The 23,949-nt window shown below is 46.6% G+C and overlaps 1 protein-coding gene across 2 annotated transcripts in view; it reads left to right on the forward strand.

Moving 5' to 3' along the window:
* RECQL5 (RecQ like helicase 5) overlaps nt 1–23,949 on the forward strand; it is a 669,413-nt gene that overhangs the window by 385,902 nt on the left and 259,562 nt on the right. The gene's annotated exons all lie outside the window — the stretch shown is intronic.

Genomic DNA, 23,949 nt, shown 5'->3' on the forward strand with positions numbered 1-23,949 from the left:
AGGACAGACAGACAGCATTTGTAATACGACAGCCACCTGGTGCTAGTAGAACTGATAAGCTGAACACGTTTTAAGCTTTTGACTTCTGGAAGTCTGCGAGGAAGATGGCCACGACTCCAGTGGGAGGGTGTTTCAGATGCAAAAGCTTGGAGTGATAAATGTATGTATCTGAATGAGGGCTTTCTCTTTGCCCTGAAGTGCATGATGAGGTTGGCACACATTTTAGAACTAGAACATACTTGGTAGCTGCCCTACGAAGTTCTGTTAAAAACAGCTGGTGGTTAATTTGGAGCCACTCAAGTGTTTTGATGCTGTTTGCATCCTTAGCACTAAAAACCTAAGGTGTATCGTAGGGTCTAAGGGAAAGTTTAATGACCTGCCACAGTTCTATTCCCCTAATCCTATAGTTGCAAACAAACAAGTGGAACTGGGGGTCTAACAAAATCCTGCAGTGTAAGCAGATGTATAGATCAAAAGATAATTAATCCTAATTTGCAAAAAAGGGAGTATGGAGAGGAGAGAGAGACGTCCAAAGACAATCGAGAGAGGACCCTAGAACAGAGCTTGGATATCCATCAATTGTCTGTGATCAATCCTATCATCTGGTCATCCAATCCAGAGTAAGATGTATCTCTTGATCATAGAGAATATCTTGTTTGCAGTGAGCTCACTCAAATAGGTCCAGGATCATCAAAGGATTGGAGCAGGAAGATCATATAAATACAAAGTGATAGAACAATTGAAGGAAGTGCAGTGCTTAGAAAGGAATAAAGTGGTGTATTAAAATAGAATTGTGAGAAAACACTACTGATTTAATATATGAATCTCACACTCTAAATAAAACAACAGTGCAAAAAGCAGTGTTAAACAAATAACTGCTGTCTAGAAAGATCGACATGTTTCAGCCCAACGGGAACCATTTCTCCCAACGGCTTTCTTCAGGACCCTAGTTGTCAAGTTTTCGCTACTGCATTGGTGTATCAACAGAAAATAGTGAAGAAAATAAAATGTGCTTATCTCACTATCAACTCAAGGTTGGACTTAATACAACCTTAATGTAATCCTCTGCTTCAAAAGGATGCAGTGGGCATCTGTCAAAAAAACATATAGACATGGTCTTAATCTCCAAAGGACAAATTAGTTTTACTCCCAAATGTGCATATTGACCAATCCTCTTATCAATGAGTGCTTACCCATAATGATCGAGGAACGAACCTCACCTCGCCTGGAACCTTGCTCAGGACTAAGAGGCCCCGCTCTGTATTAGAGAGACAGAGTAAACTTACAGTAATCAAATACTTACAGTAATATAAGAAAACTGTGCAACTTTAAAAAGGTACTAGTGAAGGCAGCTACTAGCATCTATATACCTTAAGAGTATATTCACAATGTTCACACAAAAGCAAGCCAAAGTGAGAAAGATCCCTAGTCCCAGAGCTGTAATCAGTGACTGTAAAAGGTAGAAAAAATGAAATAGCCGCCTATTGCTAATAAAAATGCTTCTAAGAAATACATTTAGAGTTACATAATCAAAACCATATAAGGTAAAGCAATATCAGATCACCTAAAAGGCACTCAGGATGTCAAAGTACTCTTAGGTCTGTATGCTTCATTGGTGCAATATAAGGCTTCTATATGGTGATGATATTTGATCGACAATCTGTGCTGCTCCAAGTACAAACCAAAAAGGTGCTCATTTGCTTGCAGAATAAACCAAAGAAACCCTAAACCCTACTGTACCTCGCAATACAAATCACCGCACTTAGGGGGGGGGGGGGGGGGTTCTATATGGTACAAAAGCACCCATGGTGTTAACTAGTCATGTCACTCGGAGAGGATGTAAAATGAACTCCCACAAAAGTTACCAGAGTTACAGAAAATGTGTCCTTACCTATCCGTCGTTGCCTCGTTGTGGCTTCTGAGTCAGGGAAAAGGAGGTAACCAGGGCAAACTACGAGGGCGTATGTAAAGCCTGGGAAACTTAATGAACGTCAAGCGCGAGCGCATTCAATACGCGTCAGCGCATGACCCCAGATTGGCAGTAAATGCGTAAAAGGACTACAAAAAGAAGTCATAAAAATGGTGTCTGTAGTTCGTTATGTGTAAGCGCTCTACCTGGCATCGTGTTATAGCGCCGTGGGGATATCCTACACATCCCTTTCAACCACCCATGGCACCATTTCAAGGTTTTTCATCTGATCCTTATTCTCAATCTTTTTTTAGGATTAGGCCCTCCCAGATCAAGAGGCAGAAGAAGAAATCAACGGTCCCATGTACATTGGGACCCGCAAACGGGACCACATACCGGAACTCGCAGCCAGACACAGAGGAACACCCCACTGGCAGACAACTCCAACCAGACTTGATTGTTAATCTGAGTACGAAGATACTGACTAAAGATGAGGAATCAGTCCTTAACAGAGGTCTAGGTTTTGTCACTACTTTTGATGGTGATCCCTTTCAGATACAGTGCGAACTAGCACAATTTTTTCGTAAACTTAGACTGCACTATTTTTTCAGAGATAAGGAGCTGACCGGAGATGATCAAACTGATATCAACACCGGCCTGAAGAAACGCTCGGTGTTTAATCCTCCGACTCATTCTGCACCGACGGCAGTTTTAACCTTTGAAAAAGCAGTCCAAAAGGATGTTCTAAGGCCATGTAGTAATCATAAATCTACATATAACAACCTGCCATTGGCTGAACAGAGAGCTCTTCAGGATCTATCCTCAGATTCTCTGGTAACTATTAAACCAGCAGACAAGGGTGGGGCCATTGTCATCTTAGATACAGTAGATTATAGGACTGAGTGCCTCCGACAATTGGAAGACCGTCGTTTCTATTTACCACTTGAAGATGACCCCACTAACAGACTTCAGAAAATCATCAGTGAGATGTCGGATGAAGCACTCCAGGCAGGGTGGATAACTACCAAAGAGTCTCAATTCTTACAGACCAAACACCCCATCATGCCGTATTTTTATATTCTACCCAAAATACATAAAGCCCAAAGACCTCCTCCGGGCAGACCGATAATCTCGGGACAAGGAGCTATCCTGGAACATTTATCTACTTTTGTAGATTTTTTCTTGAGACCTATTGTGAGCAAGATGCCCACGTATCTACAAGATACAAAAGATGTACTGCGACTGTTACCCACTATTGACTTTAACATGCAAAGAGACCTGCTAGTCTCTTTTGATGTTGAAGCATTATACACCTCGATTCCCCAAGATGAAACCTTGGACACAGTGGCCTCTATTCTATATGAAACTGAACTGAATTCCATCACTCCTGTTCATTTCATTATGGCACTGGCAAAACTAGCCATGAAGGAAATTTTTTTTAGATTTGAAGATCAGATCTATTTGCAAGTCTCCGGTACCAGCATGGGCAGTATTTTTGCGCCGAGTCTGGCCAACCTCTACGTACACTCTTTTGAACAGCATCATATTTTTACTTCTACCAACCCCTTCCTTTCATCTATCTGACTTTGGAAACGTTATATAGATGATGTGTTGGTGGTGTGGCGAGTCCATACTTCTCTTTCATCAATGGCTTAATACCAGAAATCAATTTTTGAAATTCACAGTTGAAATCGATGACAAAAGGTTAGCTTTCCTAGACTTGTCGATTTTTGTTACTGCCACAGGGTTAGAGAGTGAACTCTACCGTAAACCAATGGCACGTAATTCCTTATTACGGTATGATAGCCAACACCCCAAATCACTAAGGGATAACTTGCCTTTTGGCCAGTTCCTACGAGTCCGTAGGAATTGTTCCACAGACAAGACCTTCAAAAAACACGCTGATGCTCTAACTGAAAAATTGGTCTCTAGACAGTACCCCCGCAAACTGGTTAAACGTTCACTGAAGCGGGCTTCTAACAATCATCGTCAAGCGCTTCTGGAACCAGCCCTTGACAAACCAGCACTTGAACGTATGACCTTTGTTAGTACTTTTAGTACTATGGCCAATGGGATGGCGGATCTTGAAATCTTGTGATGACAAACTGGCTCCTCCTCTGTTTTCATTCAAGAGATCTGGGAACATACGAGACCGACTAGTGCATACACGCCCTAAATCCATTCCCCAGAGAGCTGTAGGCACTCTATGGGACCTTCCCGCAGTGACAGGGCACTTTCCATGTGGTAATTGTTCGATTTGTTCACACACCACACATACCACCTCCATCGACATAGGTACTAACAGACCATGGATTCTAAAGAAGTTCACCAACTGTAATAGCGACAATCTTATTTACCTACTCACATGCCCTTGTCAATGCAAATATGTAGGGATGACAACTCGTGAAGTCAGGATTCGCATGCTAGAACACAAAAGTTCTTTCAGATGTAGGAAATCGATCACAAGACTTACCAGACATTTCATTGAAAATAACCATAAGGCAGATGATTTCAACTGGACAGTGCTTTATACCTACCCACATCAGTGATATTTCAAAATATCTATTCATTAAGGAACAGAAATGGGTGTTTAAACTTCAAAGTGATGTCAGGGGCCTTAATGACGATATCCCGTGGACTGCTTTGTGAAATATCCCCGGATTTCATCTATCGTTGCCCTAGAGTGACATTCAGTTGGGGGCGGTTTAGATCACAACCTCTGCATTTTTGCCTTTGATGTGTTTCGACACTAAGTTGTATTCATCAACTTCACAACCTCCCATCCAGAACAATGAGCTTAATACTGGATCTAGATAATCTTAAGGCATACGCTGACCGTAGGACACAGTGGATTTATTATTCACTATAAAACTTTGTTTCTTGTCTACATTCAATGGAACTTGTTTGTTGTCATTTCGTTTCTATCCCGGTGTAAGAAAAGGCCGAATTTATAGTGTGTGCCAACACTTTTGTGTCGCTGTATTACTACTGACTCTGCCCTGACCTCTAGATATTTTTTCATCTAAAACACGATGCCAGGTAGAGCGCTTACACACAATGAACTACAGACGCCATTTTTATGACGTCATTTTGTAGTCCTGTGACGCATTCACTACTAATCTGGGGTCATGCGCTGACACGCATTGAATGTGCTCGCTTTTGCCGTTTATTAGTTGACTTTTATTAGTTGCCCAGGCTTTGACTCTGCCCTGACCTCTAGATATATTTTCTGATCTATAACACGATGCCAGGTAGAGCGCTTACACATAACGAACTACAGACGCCATTTTTATGACGTCTTTTTGTAGTCCTTTGACGCATTTACTGCCAATCTGGGGTCATGCGCTGACGCGTATTGAATGCGCTCGCGCTTGACGTTCATTAAGTTTCCCAGGCTTTAAATACACCCTCGTAGTTTGCCCTGGTTACCTCCTTTTCCCTGACTCAGAAGCCACAACGAGTCAACGACGGATAGGTAAGGACACATTTTCTGTAACTCTGGTAACTTTTGTGGGAGTTTATTTTACATCCTCTCCGAGTGACATAACTAGTTAACACCATGGGTGCTTTTGTACCATATAGAACCCCCCCCTAAGTGCGGTGATTTGTATTGCGAGGGACAGTAGGGTTTAGGGTTTCTTTGGTTTATTCTGCAAGCAAATGAACACCTTTTTGGTTTGTACTTGGTGCAGCACAGATTGTCGATCAAATATCATCACCATATAGAAGCCTTATATTGCACCAATGAAGCATACAGACCTAAGAGTACTTTGACATCCTGAGTGCCTTTTAGGTGATCTGATATTGCTTTACCTAATGTGGTTTTGATTATGTAACTCTAAATGTATTTCTTATAAGCATTTTTATTAGCAATAGGCGGCTATTTCATTTTTTCTACCTTTTACAGTCCCTGATTACAGCTCTGGGACTAGGGATCTTTCTCACTTTGGCTTGCTTTTGTGTGAACATTGTGAATATACTCTTAAGGTATATAGATGCTAGTAGCTGCCTTCACTAGTACCTTTTTAAAGTTGCACAGTTTTCTTATATTACTGTAAGTATTTGATTACTGTAAGTTTACTCTGTCTCTCTAATACAGAGCGGGGCCTCTTAGTCCTGAGCAAGGTTCCAGGCGAGGTGAGGTTCGTTCCTCGATCATTATGGGTAAGCACTCATTGATAAGAGGATTGGTCAATATGCACATTTGGGAGTAAAACTAATTTGTCCTTTGGAGATTAAGACCATGTCTATATGTTTTTTTGACAGATGCCCACTGCATCCTTTTGAAGCGGAGGATTACACTAAGGTTGTATTAAGTCCAACCTTGAGTTGATAGTGAGATAAGCACATTTTATTTTCTTCACTATTTTCTGTTGATACACCAATGCAGTAGCGAAAACTTGACAACTAGGGTCCTGAAGAAAGCCGTTGGGAGAAATGGTTCCCGTTGGGCTGAAACATGTCGACCTTTCTAGACAGCAGTTATTTGTTTAACACTGCTTTTTGCACTGTTGTTTTATTTAGAGTGTGAGATTCATATATTAAATCAGTAGTGTTTTCTCACAATTCTATTTTAATACACCACTTTATTCCTTTCTAAGCACTGCACTTCCTTCAATTGTTCTATCACTTTGTATTTATATGATCTTCCTGCTCCAATCCTTTGATGATCCTGGACCTATTTGAGTAAGCTCACTCCAAACAAGATATTCTCTATGATCAAGAGATACATCTTACTCTGGATTGGATGACCAGATGATAGGATTGATCACATAGACAATTGATGGATATCCAAGCTCTGTTCTAGGGTCCTCTCTCGATTGTCTTTGGACGTCTCTCTCTCCTCTCTTTACTCCCTTTTTTGCAAATTAGGATTAATTATCTTTTGACCTATACATCTGCTTACACTGCAGGATTTTGTTAGACCCCCAGTTCCACTTGTTTGTTTGCATCCTTAGCACTCCAGCTCTGGCGAAAGCCTACCGCCTCGTGCCAAATCGCTACCAGTGAGCGGACATGAATATCTCAGACAAACAGTGCCTGATTAGCGGCTAGTTTATCGCATTCCTGTGAGGACTTTCTCCACTGTAGTAAGCCGGCTTTCTAAAATGATGTACCAAGTTTAGATTAGTTGGGGCTCGTTGTTTCTGGCAAATAGAAATTCTATTTGGTGGTGCTGAGCTTCAGGTAGGTACTGGACATTCAGATATGGATGGTATGCAGTCAGTGCATAAGACTGGAATAGAGGGCACTGTAGAGTTATGCGTAGTTAGTGCATTGATGAAATGTGATGCTTTTATCAGTGAGTAGGGTCCTGTGGGCCTCCTTGTAGATGACGGGGACCAGATGGAACCCTAGGGATCTCTGCAGGTGATGGGGATCTTCTGAGACTGGGAGGTGCAAATGTCAATGATCCGGTGTTTGGATACATACGAGTAAAACAACTGAAGGAGAATGCCAGTGAATTCCATTCAAGGGTTCAGGGTGTGGATGAGGATGGGATGGTCAACAGTGTCAAAGACAATAGAGGGCCAGCAGTATCAGGAGGCAAAGGGTGTTGTATATTCTTGTTATATCTTATGTGAAAAGGTTGCTATTTTCTGTCAGCTGCAGGTGTTTACTAAATCAACTTTCTGTAGAATGTCTAGAGATCTCTGAACTTGCCTGTCTTAGTCTTCTGTCCATGCAGTAATTTTCCTGTTACCATGTTTAGCCCTAACATATCCGTTTTTCACTCCTTTCTTTGCTGGGGTTCTCTGTTCTGTGGCAAAGACTTGAGGATTCTCTGAACGTACTTGACCATCCTTTTCTAGCAGGAATCCCCTAGTTTGCCACTACTTTTCAAGCCCTGAAGGTACCGTTTGTTTCCTGTGGGGAACTTTGGTTTTATGACTGCTGATCAGCCTCTCCTATCCTCCATGAAGTTATACTAGCTTTTCTAAATTAGTCTGGCAGAAGATTGCCTTGTTCCTTGATTGAGACTAGTGTTTTCTAAAACTGGTTGTCCATTCATTCTGTTCTATGATGATAGAGGCGTCAGGTGGTACGTCGGAGAAATTTCAGGAACTCGTAATTCTCTTCATGTTTCTTGTCCTGGGCATGATGGGTCTTCCTCTTGAGTCTCTTTATTCAATGCGCTTTATTTGAAAGTTTTCCTCTTTGGGAACCTTTCCTGGAAAGTTAAGCCTCTCACTCGGACTTTGAGGTGTTGTTTTGCATCCAGAAGCCCCATTTCTCCGAGATTTCCATGGCCCCTTTGCATTTTTTCCTTTGACCTTATTCTTATTAGCACAGCCTTCTGCTTCTGTCTTGGCTCATGGAACCATCTCCTGTTCTTTCAGGGGCTGTTCTACATGGTTTAATCTGTTCTAATTTCTATATATTCTCCACTATCGCCATAACACTAATGTGCTGTCCTTATCTGTCTTATGGTTTCCCTGGTTCATTGCAAATAACCCAGTCTTCTTGTGTCTGTTTCCTTCTATTTCTTTGAAATAAGAAGTAGCAAACCATTCCCTTGCATTTTATTTTCTCCTGCCCATGATCACATGTCAGCCTGTAGTTCTCTCCTTTTTAGGTCTAGCCTGGGCAGCGCATGCGCTTCTCTGCAAGGCATGTTGTATTGAGGTAGAAACTTGAAGCTCCACCCATATTTTTCATTATCTTGTGTCATTGTCCACTGTAAATTGTGGCTGTTCATTAGTCAGAAGGCTTAGCAGTCCCTCCTTAGTAACGCCTTGTCTCGTTTTGTAACCTCCCATGGCAACACCGCCTGTTACGTGTGTTGTTACTCAGTATGCTTTCATTACAGCCTTCGAGCACTATGTTCTCAAATAGCTTTGTCCTGCCTGCTGTTGCAAGCAGCACACGCTCTCTCCTAGCGCGTTTAAAAAAAATGTATAGCACGCATTTGCAATGCAATAGGTCTTGCATTTGCGAGAGTTTAAGGTATTGGCATTGTAAATGACAATGCCTTTTTTTATCTGTTTTAAAAACAACACATAAATTAAAGGTATTGTCATTTACAATGCCAATAGCTCAAACTCTTGTAAATGCGAGACCTATTGCATTGCAAATGCTTGTTTTGAATGTCGACCCACGGCCCTGCTGGTACTTACAGTTCTGCTGGTCTGCTCCAACGCCTGTAACAAACCCCAGCACTTACCTTGTGTAGTGTGGCACAGACTCACTGTGCGACTCATCTAAAGTGTCCACATGTATCATCTTGACCTATGATAAACTGCTACTTGCATGCTTCGCTTCTCTGCGCTTCCCAGGTCTCATCTACTGTCTTATTGAAGCCCCTTCCCTTGTAATCTTTTCAGAATGCTGTATCGTCATCTGTGGAGCCATTGACCATCTCCACTGAAAGCTGTACATTGTTGGTAGTACAGACAGCCGTTACGAGATATCACGGAGGTAGTAGGACTTTTGGTTTATAAAATATGTCTAAGTAAACTCCCACCCCCCGGCATAATCGGGCTATCATGCTGAGGAAAGAAAACACAACATGCTAGTGACGTAAGGGTGTGACTTGCAGGAGGAGATGCGGCTGTGTCAAGGTGTGCCAAGAGTTTTGAAGATGATGCTTGTTCACTCTTCTGGCTCAGCAGACTATATACTGTAACTGCAATAGTGTACCAGGCTTCTTAGCTGCCTAGGCTCCCTAGTGGAAGCTGTGGTCAAGCAGTCAAGACTGAAGAATTGTGTAAGTTGATTCAAGTTACAATATAATGCAAATGTCATCAAAGTAAATATATATCATTCTCCAGTCACCGGTATTAACTTTCAAAGAGGAATATATCGTTTAAGATTATTGGTACTGATTGAATTTAACGAAAAGAGAACATTGCCCCTAAACTTTCCTAGAGAAATTGTTCTCACTCCTCGCAGAGGCCGGTGCTTGTGCCTGTGCAGAGCTGGCAGAACTTACCGGAACCTCTCTGCCTATGTGATGATATAACAGTCCTTGCATGGGTCTCCTCTGCTGGGGTACGCCGCAGATGAGCAAGGGGTCCTCCGGCTCAGCCGGCGTGTGCTCGCTCGGTGGGCCCGGTCTGGCTCCCTCGGTGGGCCTGGACTGGCGCCCTCGGTGCGCCTATGCTTGGGATGAGCGGGCAGTCTCCTTTCGGGCCTGTATTTTGTTCATATGGTGAGCGATCAGTCCTCGGGTGCGACCTGTGTTTGTGAGCTCGCAGTTCTCAGATTCTGCTACTTTTATCTGTACCCGTGCTTGCTATGAGCTAGCAGGCCTCGCATGGGCCTGTGTTTCTGTCTGTGGTGAGTTAGTAGTCGTCAGCTGCTCCTACTTTAGTGTTTACCTCAGCCTGCGCCTGTGGTGCGCTATCAGTCTTCATTTCCCCCACGTGTTTGTCAGTCCTCAGAAAAATATCCCCTGGCTCTTGATGGGCCGGCAGCCTTCCAGCTGACCCTGCGCTCGCGCCTGTGATGAGCCAGGGGTTCCAGCTGCGCCGGTGCTCCTGCTAGCGCTGCGAGATGCACCATTGTTGCCCCTGCTGATGACCGAGCATGCGCACTGCCTGTGGGGAAGAGCTGCTCTTGCAGGGTGGCGGTGACATTCTGAGGCCAGAGTCTGAAGGCGTCTCTGCCCTCCCAGCAGCACGGGGGACGGGACATTCATTGATCTTTGTAATGGCGGAAAGAGACGCCGGTCTGAATAAAATGCCCGGTGGCTACCATGGCTTCTCTCCCTTTTGGATTAAGGTACGGCCCAGCGGGGGGGAGGGCGACCTTCAGAAGGGAGCAGATGTACGCAGGCAAGCACGCGCGCCATCGACCCCACACAGGTATCTCACCTTTCAAAAATCTTCCTACCCACCTGAGCCTTAACAGTATAACCGTGAGGCCTGTACATGAAATGCTGGGGGGAGAAGAGGGCGTAGTTTTGCTTCGGGGCAGTAGCTTCAAGCAAGGATGCCAGTGTCCCGATTACAACCGTGGAAACCAGGACCCATTCCCTAGTTTATTCGTTTAAAAAAGTCACTAAATGGGGCGAAGTGGGGCGTTCACACCATTGGGACCAGGTGCCACTGCACTTGCTGCCCTATTGATATCTAGGCGCCTGCGTTGCCCACCAGGAGGCAGCAGTTGGAAGGCGAGAAGGCATGACAAGCCTTCTGCCTGGCACCCGTGCGGGCTGAAGTCAGGTTGGGAGCGCAGCCATTGTACACAGGAACAAGTCCGATAGCATTGCGAGTGGCTTGGGTGGTACAATCCGTGGCGGGTAGGCAGATGCCTGTCCTCTGTGGGAAACCCATAGCAGGCCAGCCCTGACGCCTGTGCGCATATTCGAATATGCACTAGGAACAGGCCCGGCTCCAGGAATTTTTATTTGGGTGGGCCAAGGGTGCATTTGGGTGGGCCACTGCGGGCTCGATTTGTCGCATATATGTCTAGGCAGGCCTGCTTCAGGGCCCTCCTTGATGTCTTCTTAGTCTTACAAGGCCCAGTAAAACGCACTCTTTTCCAAATTTTTCTAAATATTATCACTCTCAAAAAAGTGTTTTTTCCATGTAATGTTCCTTTTAATGGGAAGATGAGGTTTTTGAGATGGGAGTATCAGGCAAGTGACACTACTCAGGCTCCCTCTGTGCGAGCCTTCATCCCTCCATGCCCCCCCTATTGACCTCCTCCTCGGATTCCCTCACTGCCACCCTCCACTAGTGCCCCTCATCTCTCTGTAGCCCATCCCCCCATGACCTCCTCCTCAGGCTCCCTCACTGCCACCCTCCAGCAGTGCCCCTCATCTCTCCCAAGCTGCCCCTCCACCCCATGATCTCTTCATCGGATTCCCTCACTGCCACCCTCCAACAGTCCCCTCATCTTTACGTAGCCCCTCTCTCATATGCATTTCATTTGTTGTACAGCGCTACTCATATCAGTGTAGTGTGTGTCAGTACTTTACACCAGGCACACATTATACAGAGACAATGAATCATACAAATATGTAAATCAGTCTACAGGGAATGTCACATAAGCAAATGAGGATTACAAGGTGTATGAATCACATGTCATCCATACTGGTGGGCATGTTAAGTGGGTTTGGTCTGGAGAAGCACAAACTCAGGATTTAAAGAGTATTCCATGGGGGTCAGCTTTACTGATAAAAATGTATATCTGCCCAAACATACTCATTTTAGCAACATTAGAATAGTGAAAGACTGAGGAAGTTCTAACTATATCACAAAAAAAGAAAGCAAAGTTCTAACTATACCATTCATGTTTGTATGCAGCTCTTTGATGACAGTTCATTGGTCACTGTCCTATGTTAGGATTGTAACTTCTGAACTGCAAGTAGCACAAGGATCTCTGTGACAAAGGCGGTAACCCACTGAGCTATCCACATAAAATACAGTTCATCTGCATTTAAAAACTACCAAAAGACAAATGATTGCTGTCCAGCAGGATGATTTATCACCAGAGATATCTGGGCATTGTATATTGTCTTATTGTTGTCCTGCATCTGTCATGATAATGTAAAAAACTGTTTAAATGAAGCGCACACGAAGAATGTGTCCTGCTGGGCCTGTGCATATTTTAAAAAGAAAAACAAATAGTAACACATTCTCTTACCTACTCCATTAGTCAAACCTTGTCACAGCCTGGTGTGATAAGCAGCTGCAGGGGTCAGGAAAGGTGAATAGGAATAAACAAACTTCTTTTCTCCTGTGCTGCATAGAAAAAGAAATATCCACGCAGCAGAACATTGTCACCTTTGCCATGTGGAGATGAAGGGGTGAAAAAATAAACAAAGCCTCGTTAACATGTAAATGGTCTTTTAAACCCCTTCGCCGCGGCACGAATTCCGCCGCGGCGCTGGGGGGGGTTCGGGGTCAGCGCGGCGCTGCCATGCTTGTGACGGAACCACTCCGTCATGAGCCACGGGCGCGCTGTGCTCATGACGGAGTGGTTCCGTCACGACTCCGCCCACTCGCATTATTCGCCCGCACAGGCGGGGAATCAGCGTCACGTGGGCGGAGCGGCCGCAACGGCCGCAGCATGACGGAACCACTCCGTCATGAGCACACGGCGTCCGTGGCTCATGACGGAGTGGTTCCGTCATGAGCACGCAAGGGGTTAAAGACCTGTGAAGTACTCGGGTGCGGCTGCGATAATCTCTAAAACTGTCTGTGTGTGTGTGTGTGTGTGTGTGTGTGTGTGTGCGCCCGGGAAGCTGTCTCGGCCCGGGCTGACACACACGACGTGTGCTCTGCGCACCTGCCTTCAAGCCCTCACTGCGAGGGCCAAGGCTCCTGTTTGGGTGGGCCAGGCTCATCTTTGGGTGGTCCTGGCCCACCCGCTAGAACCGGGCCTGACTAGGAAGGGAAGTCCATACCCCGATAGGCGATGACCAGCAGAGCTGCGGCTATATTGAGAACCGAATGCTGAGGCACCCGATCGGCCATTGTAGCCGGTCCGCATAATTCAAGTTAGACACCTTAGTGGTTGGGCTTAGAGACCTCTACTTCCAGTAGAACAGAGGCAACTACACATCCCAGCAGGCAAGATGAAGTTGACTCAACATGTGACTAACGGTAGGGCGCTCAAGCCGTGCACTGCATTGAGAGTATATCATACACATCCATGTTTTCTTTCCATTGTGGTACTTGCAATCCCACAGTGGTGATTGGCGAAGAAAAACTGAAAGTTCCATAAGCAAATAATAGAACATGCAGTGGAACAGCCAGTAGATCTGGTTTGTATTATGAATCCTGAATAAAAGTGTGCTGCTGGGGAAAAATACAAAAAAAAAACAATTGCAATTTGTGATGATTCCGTGTAATTTTGAGATGTAAAATAAATACCCCCATGTGCTCTAGAGTGCAAGCATTCGTAGACGGCGGAATGAGCCACCAAAAAGGCCAATAGCAAGTGGCGAGAGGGTGATTTACTCTCGTGGGGCGACACTAAAGTCCACTCGGTATATAGTAAAGTATTCGTCAACAACAGATCTGGTGGACCCGGTCAAGCCAGACCTAGCAAATAAAATGACTGCGACGTATGACATGGAAAACTCTTAAGAGGCCAAATGAGCTGTAGACCCGCAAATGATATTGCAAATAAAAGCAGTGCAACAGCTGCTGTGTGTGAAGGAACATGTGGTATGTGGTGATGTAACTAGGAGAGGGAGGGGTTAGCAGTGCTCCGCCGTCTTCCGCAGTCCATTGATGAGGATAAAGGGGCTTCCCAACCCTCGACTCCTTTTCTAGAGGCTGAAGAAAGCAGACATCTTGTGAAAACATTAGAAGGGCCCGTACGCATCGCAGTACATGGATGTCATTCATGCCTCTGATCTCCCGGATTTGCAGAATTGTCGTAAAATATTTGAGTGGCCAGATGCTTTGTGTGTGAAAAAGGTACACCAGCGCATTGCCTGAAATGTAAAGTTCAAAAGAGGGCGCGGAAACGTTATGTGTGTCAACAATTAAGATATATTAAAATCGCTGAAATAAAAATGGAATGTATAATATTTTTTTTAATATGAAAAAACAGAACTGTTTAGTTTACCTTACATCTCTGTTGCCCAGGCTCTTCACTTCTCTACAGTAACCACTTCCGGTCTGGCCGTGCACTAATACTCTTGTGTGCCCCCTCACAGCAGAAGGATACCTTGTAGTAATGCTGCCTTACTTGCAGGAACACGAACTACTGTTTTGTACCGCATAATTTGAAACTATGCCCCGCCCCCAACTGTGAAAGAATAATCTAGTAACCCCACTGCCCCTCATTGTGCTGGGTTACTCCTGTTTGTTCAACTCCATGTGAAAGGATAAGCTGCCCCCCCGCCACCCCCCGCCACCCCCCCCCCCCCCCCGTGAAAGGATCCTCTAGTTACTCCTCCACCCCTCACTATGAAAGGATGCTCCAGTAACCCCTCCCCAGCCTCTTACTGCGCTGGAATACCCCTGTGTGCCCCCGGGGGAAGGGATACTCTGCAGCGACGAGCGCCTTTCTTAGTCAGACAGGGGTGAACATTGTGCGTCCCACTTCCAGCCCTTCTGTAAAGGGATACTCCCTGTGCAAGGATACTCCCTGTGGTGTATGGACCTTTGCAGGAATACACCCGTGTGTTACTCCTCCCCCACAGTCTCACGGTGCAAGAATACCCCTGCTTCGGAGGCAAACACTCTTTCCAAAAGGAACTTTTTGCTAAGATGTAGGAGCGCTTTCGTTCGAAGGCTTCCACGCGCGCTCTCCCTCACGCGCTCTCCCTCACTCTCTCCTCACTCTCTCTCCCTCTCTCTCCCTCACTCTCCCTCACTCTCTCTCGATCTCCCTCGATCTCCCTTTCTCGCTCTCCCTCGGCCCCCGTTACGTTTTCACTCCACTTATCGTTTTACCCTGTGTTCCCTCCTTTGCGGTTTTTCCTCGCCCCTCTTCTGCTCTGCCTCACCTCTTCGCCCTCACCACCCGTACACTCTTTTCCTCTCTTGCCGGCCTCCCGTCTTTTGTTTTCCCGTCTCGTGCTCTGTCCATCGTTTAGTCCCCTTTTGGGCTACTCCTCTCTCCTCTTATCCTCGCACTTTCTTCCAGAACTAATTCTTCTAATTCGTAGTTTACGCCCCACCCCACCTCTGTGTACTCCCCCCCCCCCCCCCCCCACACACACACTCACTCATACCTACCTCCCCTCTCTTCCCAGGCGCGCGGCTCCCAGCGGAGTGTCCTCTGCCCGGGGTTGTTGACTGTCCGGTCCGCCCGGCTCGGAGCCTCGCGCGGTTTCGCTAGCACAGGCGTCTCCTCCTCTACGAAGCCACCAATTTAAGCGTTGGAGCTGGAAGAGGAGAGGCTGGGAGGGCCGCGCAGGGCAGGGCCGCGCGCTGCAGCATTCACTTCTTCGTGGGTATTTAGTTCTCGCTGTAGGAGTTCAGTCTGAGGCACAGGGGCAACTCTGGGATACCTGAGCACTGCAGCAGCAGCGCGGGGAGTGAGCGTCCTCGATACAAGGACATGTAAGGTGCAGGGCAGTGCTCACTACAGGAGGGCAGTCTTTGAAACCACAGATAGGAACTTGGGGTAGTTTTCAGGGGCTTGGCTGCGAGAACGTGGATAGAAAAAAACTAGGTGGTTGGTTGGGTGGGGTGCTGGGCTCCCCAGATCACTCTGATGTAAAGGCATGGTACCGAGAGGACGCTTAAAAGAAATATAGTCTATATGCAAAGTATAGAACGAACTAAAGCTGTACCAAAATATTCTCCACCAAAACAATAGACCGAGCCACAAAAAGTATTCAGGTGCTCCCTACTAGCCGCCCCCCCTCCCCCCTTCCTATCTGCAACATACTAAACGCCTCAGTGAGTGAAGGGGCACTCCCACTTGAATGGAGACGGCACAGGTGCTACCGATTCAGAAAAAAACACAAGTACCCACTGAAATGTTGGTTAATTACCGCCCTAGCTCGCTCCTCCCACTCGCGAGTAAACTGACGGAAGGGTACACCAATACTAAGCTTATGGGATATCTTGAATCTCAAGGCATCCTTAATCCTTCACAGCCTGGTTTCAGACCCAACCATTCTACTGAAACCACTCTTATAGGTGTCACAGACGACATCAAACTGGCCCTGGATCACAACAAGGCAGTGCTGCTTGTTTAGCTGGATTTGACAGCTGCCTTTGATACTCTATCACCAGAAGCTAATTCACAGACTGAGAGAGACTGGTATACAGGGGCAGGCGCTAAAGTGGCTCGGAAGCTTTCTGGACCAGCGCACTTAAACGATCAACCTGGGTCCCTTTCGTTCTCGCACCTTGAAGCTCACTAAGGGGGTACCCCAGGGCTCCTGCCTTAGCCCCACCCTGTTTGATGTGTATGTGGCCCCACTTGCTAAAATCATCAGAGAACATGGGTTCATATTCCTATGCAGACGATACCCAACTACTTCTTTCTTTCGATAATGACAAAGACTCAACCAAAAATCTCTTTGCTGAGGGCATGCAAGCAATATCTGGTTGGATGACGGAAAATTTCCTCCAGCTGAATGCTGCCAAAACTGAGATCTTGCTATGTGGCACCGCTCAAACGAATTGGTCCCACGACTGGTGGCCTGCTACGCTGGGCCCAGCTCCCATCCCAAAGCCTATGGCTAAAAACCTGGGGGTCCGACTGGACCACTCTTTATCTGAGAGACCAAGTCAATGCCACCTCAGACACCTGCTATCACATGCTTAGCCTTCTCTGTAGAGTGTTCCAGATGCTTCCCTTATCAGTCGCCAGAACCCCGATCTCAGCCCTGGTCATTAGCCGGCTTGATTATTGTAAAGCTCTCCTTGCATCGGCCAGTGAATCCCTTCTAAGTAGAATGCAGGGGATTCAGAATGTTGCAGCACGCCTGGCTCTTAATATGCCTCTCAGAACTTCTTCCCGGCCACTGCGGAGGCAGCTGCTCTGGCTTCCCATCCGCCAGAGAATTAAGTTTAAAATTTGATGCCTAGCCCACAAGGCACTTCATGTTTGGAGTCCAAGCTATCTGGCGGAAAAATTTAGGTTCTACCTTTCGGGCAGATCGCTTCGTTCAGAAGGTAAAGGGCTGCTTGCTGTCCCCTGCTTTAGAAAACTCCCAACAGGGGGCAAAACATTTGCCTATCTGGTGCCGAAATATTGGAACTTATTACCCGTCGAGCTGTGTAAGTGGTCCAATCTCCTGCTCTTTAGGAAACTCCCAAAAACTGAACTTTTCCGTCACTGATTTCTCTGACCCATCATACTCCTTCTGCAGCGTGGAAATACCCCTTCGGGGCGATTCCGGCGCTTTACAAATACAAAGAGGTCCTGGGCATCCGATGTCCAGTTAGGCGCACATCCCAGTATACTAGTGACCAGGAAGCAGCTTATAGCCCAATGGATCCCTTTTATTTAATTTGGGCACAATACAGAATAGGTCCAACTCTACGAGATTTTCCGGTGATTTAGAGTGGGGCCACTAACAGCATGCAGTGGTGCACTAATGGCCATTGGCTACCGGTCAGCCTTGACTTTGTCTTCAACCGGCGAGATCTCTGGAAATCTAAGTTCTGGAATGATGGTAGAAATGCTTCTGGAATTAGGACATATTCCTCCAGGCAGCTGAAGAGAATCAAACTCCAGGGGGTGTGATGGCTGTGCGTCTTATGGTGCATCTGGCCCCTGCAGGGAGTAGGGGCACCCTTTAGGCATGTGATTGGTCGGAGACAATGCAGGATCACCCTTCTCGATCCACTGAAAAGTGGATAACCTTCTTGAGGCAGATGTTCTTCTTTCTCCACTTCTAGCGTGGGGTAAAAATGGCTGTTGGACAGTTGTACCCCATCAGTTTGTCCTCATTCAAGTCCTTCCAGTCAGCTGGGTCTTGTGCAGACCTTCCCATGAATCGGGTCACTCCTGGCCGGAGCAGTTCGACTCCTCGACAGGTAAGTTCTTTTTTCTCTTCCCAGATCACAGCAGCGAGTCGACTCGGCAGGCTTTTGAGGACTTGGGCCAGACGTGAGGGCGGGAAGGAATCCTGCAGAGACTCTACCTTTAGACCTGTAGTCTTCTTTCCTACACTGGGTGCAAGACTCCGTGGTGTCGAGACAACCATGGTGATCCCTGTACTGGGTTAGGGGTCCAGTATAAATACCCCTTCAGTGTCCCAGGTTGGATGCTAAAGCCAGTTCTTGTGGAATTACTTATTGTTGTTGCTGGACGTATTCCCTGCCCCTCGCCCACAGCCAGACCAGTTCTGACTGTTCCACATGTTGTGTATTTGCCTCAACCTAAAGGCTTGCTGCTGCTCCTTGTGCCGAGAGGCATGGCCATAGTGCCCACAATAGGGGGTGGGGGAGAAAATCACCCACACACTGACACAAAGGGAATGGGCTCAAAACCTGTACCACGCACCGGGCTTTGAGGAGCGGGAGAGGAGAGACTGGAATGACAGGGATGTCTGTGATGGGCATCACCAGCTCCACCATTTTGTGCAGGACGCAGATGTGAAGTCCATCAGACTCACCAGTCTCTTCATAAGCCACTCATCAATGTAAACACGACAGAGAACTGAAGGCACCTTTCACTGGGGACAGCTGGTAAGCAGTGCCACTCCAGGGATTCAGGTGAAGAAGGCCTGTGCCCCTGCGCTAGCATCTTGCTGCCACCCCTACTGGTCCCTAAGTAGAAGGGCAGTAGCCACTCTCCTCCAGCAGGGTTCGCTCTTTGGTGTTCCACTAACTATCGAGACCAACACTGACGTAGGCAAAAACACAGGGAGCTCCTCCAGTGGACCCGCAGGATTGTTCAGCTCACTGAGGAAGCTCACAGGACTGTCCAAGAAGTGTACAAGGGCAGGGCAGCTCAGTTTTATTAAGCCACACATACATATAGCATGAGCCAAGCAGAAGACTGCTGTTCTGTCAGCTTTAAAATGACAGTATTTTAAGAATAAAAGTATGTCTTAAGAAAATGCTATAATCACTTTGTAGAATTTGCTTAGGCCATAATTTTATTCTGAAATGATTCAGTTCAGAAAATAAACAGAATCTGTTAACCCAGTGAAGGGACTGCAGCTTACAGAAGTGCGTTTTGAACTGTCTGCGACGCGTCTGCAGAGGGGCCGTTCCACTGCTCGTGGTTAAGGCCTTGCACTGCTGGCGGGGACCCCGCAATGAATAACTGCATACGGAGGTCCCACCACCACGGCTGCGGGGGCCCTCGGTGAATCGGCCGCTGAGTCGGAGACCACCACAGCTGTGCTGCCAGTGCACTGCAAATAGTTCCAACCAGCCTCAAAGAGCTCTAGGAGGAGTTTACTCTGTGATGTATTATCCATCTGGAGAGGAGGCATTTACACACTAGCAACTATAACCCAATGCTCTAGAGTTCCCGTGCACCCCCCAGTACACCACTTGTTTAATGCAAGGTGGGGCTCTGGGTGCACTGCCACCGGTGCCCGTTCTTCAAAGTCTGTGTTTTCCAGAATCTCTAGACGCGCTCCAGAGTCCAGAGCCCCCATTGTGCTCCACACCAGCACCTGCACCACAGTACGGAAGCTGTCTGTGACCAGTCTATTCCTTTATGCGTTTCTACAACAGCTGTACCAGAATCAAGCGTCTGCGCGCTCATAGAGCAGAGTAAAGCTCATCATCCCTTTACCAGGTAACGGGTAGGCGGTAGGGAACATAACAGCACAGGGAGAGTTGAGTATTTGGGTACATCGTAGATGCTTGTGCGTTATGGCGATCTTTGCCCATTCGTTATGCAGGCCCAGTCACTCCTACTGCCTGTGCTCCTGCAGGTCCTTCCATGGTGGGCCGAGTTTGCAGCCCCTGGTGAGCGCCCCGCACGCGTCTGCTGGCCCCGATGCGGAAGGTACCGCTCTCGGGAGTCTGCGCCCCTTCCCGCGGTGCCTGTACTCCACCCTTCTGCGGGGTTCTTGCTCTGTGCTCCCCCGCATTGATGAACTCTACGTGCTCTCTCTGTGGTCGGTTCTGCGCCCCGACTCTCTGGTGCCGCTTTCAGTCCACTCTCTCAGCGCCTCGGCTGTACCCCTCCGCTTTGGGCGCCTCTCTCCGGGGCTGGGGTGCTCATTCTGCATCCCTTCCCTCTGCCCCGGTCTGCCCGTTGTCCTTTCGCTTGCTTCCCCCACCCGCCCCTCGCGCCACCGGCTCTGCGCCCCTTCCTATGGTCTCCCTTGCTGCGGAGGTTATCTCTGCCTCTCTCGGGTCCTCCCGCTCTGTGCCCCCTCTTGATGCGCACCCTCAGCGCCCTGTTAGGAGCCTCTCTCGGTCCAGCTCTGCGCCCCCCACCCCCGGACACCCACCTGCTGCCCACCGCCTCCTCTTCTCGTTCAGTTTGCTGTGGCCCCTGGACACCGAAGGTTCGGATTACACGAAGACCCGGTCAGGGTGGGCGTCGGGGGCTCTGTGGGGGAACAGCTGTCGCTTCCCAAACTTGGGAGGCCGCACTTGCTGTAAAATCCAGCCTTGTTCTTGCACAATACTTTAATGCTCCCGTGGTTATATTTTAACTTCACCCAGAGGCTGGCTCGACTATGGCAAATGGGAAGGCCAGTGGGTGACTCTGGAGTCCGTGCAACCCGCTATTTAGTCACACTCTAGTGCAGTCTCGAGGCCGCTGGGAGCTGTGTCCCTTTGGGGCCCCCAGAGCTCTCGGAGTTTCTGGGGCCACTGGGCTCTTGGCTGCTGTCGAGGCGACTGCCTTCTGTCCTCACCCGGGCTTCGATGGGCTCCTTGACAACCTGGCTGCTCGGACCCCTTTCCTGGGGCCTTACCTCCCTTGAGCCGTCTCTAGGCTCCTCTGAACCCTCTCCTCTCTCTAGATACCTCTGTGTATCCTCTGCTCTCTAGGGTCCTCTGAGTACCAAGTTCTTTCTAGGCCCCTTGTGTGCCATGATCTCTTTGTCCATATGTGGACCCTGCCCTCCCTAAATCCACCCATGGATTCTGTACTTCATAGGACCCTCGGTGATGTTTGTCCTCTATTAGGGACCCAATGTATCATCCTGCACTCTTCCAATTTTGCCAAATGATTCTTATTGGTGATGCCATAATCGGGTGTGGTGGTGTCTTCGTTGATACATGTTTCTATAATGAAGGTGAGGTCTCCTGTGGCTTCTGAGAGTGGATTATTGACACCGTTTTTGTCCATGGACCTTGCGTTGAAGAGCAAGCATCTTATTTGTTGCATCTCTTTCCTTTTGATGTGATGGTGCTTTGCGAAGGTGTGGTCTAGTATTGGAGGAGGAGCAAAGGCATATGGGAATGGGTGAGGGTGGGTTGTGGGTAGTCTAGTTGTAGCTTGGGGGGAATTAGAGGATAGGTGGTTGGGTTAGAGAATTCTGAGGTTTGGCAGATGTGTGTGTGCTTGTTGTGGAAGGAGACAGAGTTGTAGCTGGTGGGTTAAATGGGGTGTGGAGGGCTATGATTGTAAGTCACAATCGGGGACCCTAACGATCATGAGATTGCACTTGCCCTTGATTCTTGATTTTCTCCTGTCGTGTGTGTGTGTCAGTAGCCTGTGCTTAGGTTTTTCAGTTGGTATGCTGTTTTTAGGTAAATTGTGTGATTTAGCTGTGGATGATTGAATTTTTTTGAATAAAGGTACATGTGTGTTGCTGTAAGTAACATCTAATATAATTATTACAATAACAAACAAAAAATGCAGGTAGAAAAATGTGTATTGATGACAAGTACAGATTAGACTGAACATATGTGCTGACTGAATTGAATCGGTTGAAAGTATTTCTACATTTCTTTTTCGTTATTGTAATCATTGGGTTAGTTGTTTGTAAGTATTGGAGTTGTATTTAGTTAAACCTTTTCAAAACTGTGATTTGAATGAAGAACGGGAAGAAAATAACTTTTTTGACATTCTCAAAAACTTTTTGAGAATAAATCACAACAAAACTTGATATATGGACAGTGTACGTTTATTTGTAATATTGAAATCTATTTGCCGTAGCTCCCTATGAAAAAGATTATTATATTACTTTGCCAGTCTACCAATATTGCTGCCCAATATTGCTGCTACACTCTCTATTTGAATACTGAGAATTAATAATCTCTGCACTAATATGGAATGATGGGAGACACTGGGTTGCACTGAGCCTCTTTCAAAGAAGTGACTGGAACAGTCTCGCTGTGAGCTTTAATACATGCGCACAATTACAATATGCCACAAACTGTACCCACTTAATCACTGGAGGCTAGATTCCTTGTCGATTCAACAACATACAGGATGCATGTGTGGTTCCCACGTACCAGTTCCTAGCATATGGCTGGCTGATGTGTGTGATCAGAATGCTTGGAGGCTCTGTTTGCGTTGAACCACTAATAGATGGGGTGCAACAGACACTCCTGAGGTGGATCACCGGGTGTAAGGTTATTCTGTGATTGTTCAGCTGTTAGACTCACTGGGAAGACCACTGACCAGGACTTACACTATGAAAGCAGGACATGGGCAGGAAACTTAGTGAGGAGGAGAACAAGTGCCATGGGTTTCTAGAAATAGTAAATTCAGATTGATTCAGTTTAACTACCTCCACTGAATGAATGAATAGTTTATTGTGTCAATTAATAAAAATTGTTTAAAAAAATTTCAGATAAAATTTCCCCAGGACTGACTTACTTCGTTACAATTGATACGTACCTAGCGAGTTTTTGGTAGATTGTATATACTAAACAAACGAAAAACTATTTGTACAGACGGCACTTAAAAACAAATAAAATCAGTGAAGAACGTATTAAACCAATAAATCAATTCAATACTGAAGGATCCTTCCCCTTGTGTGCAAACTTTGCTAGTCTTGCAAAGAGGGTTGGAGTCTGAGTTATAAAGAGCATTTATAACAATCTTAAAAATGTTCAAACCATATATTAAGTAAAAGATTCAATGTTATTGTAAAATGCATGAGTCCGACAATAGCATGTATAAATCGAATACTAAGTATAATTTGGGCGATTCCATTTCAACAAAGTGCTACCTCCACTGCACTTACCTCACTCCTGCCAGATTACACAGAATATTTAACCTCCATACTAGAACGACCCCAGATGCCAGACCTCAGATGTTACCTTTTCCCACGTGGTACGGGAATGCCCAGAAACGACTAGGTACTGGGTGGATTTTGCATCCTAAATAATACAACCTTGGAGGGGCAACTGCAGGTCACCATTGAAGTGTCTTGTTAGGGCTGTTCCCATTATCGTAACTCAAAGATAAAAAAGTGAATTTGCCGACCTAACAAAGAAGTTGGTGATGGGTAAGATTGCCCTGGATTGGAAATCTCACAGCGCTCCACTGATAGTATTGAGGTTGAATGTGATCAGAGGTCTCAACTGAGATCATGGTCCTACACACCATAGCTGTCAGGACAACCAAGCTCACTTCCCTGGTTGACACCGGACACAGTTCTTCAAGAACTTATGAAAAAGTCTAATTACATGCACACATGAATCATAAAACTGCACTGCACTGACCCGTGACAGGCACTCTAGATGAGAACGATTATGGTGTGTTACTTATGCAACACAATGAGAGCATTGCAT

The sequence above is a fragment of the Triturus cristatus genome, chromosome 7, assembly GCF_964204655.1.
Source record: "Triturus cristatus chromosome 7, aTriCri1.1, whole genome shotgun sequence".
Lineage (NCBI taxonomy): Eukaryota > Metazoa > Chordata > Amphibia > Caudata > Salamandridae > Triturus > Triturus cristatus.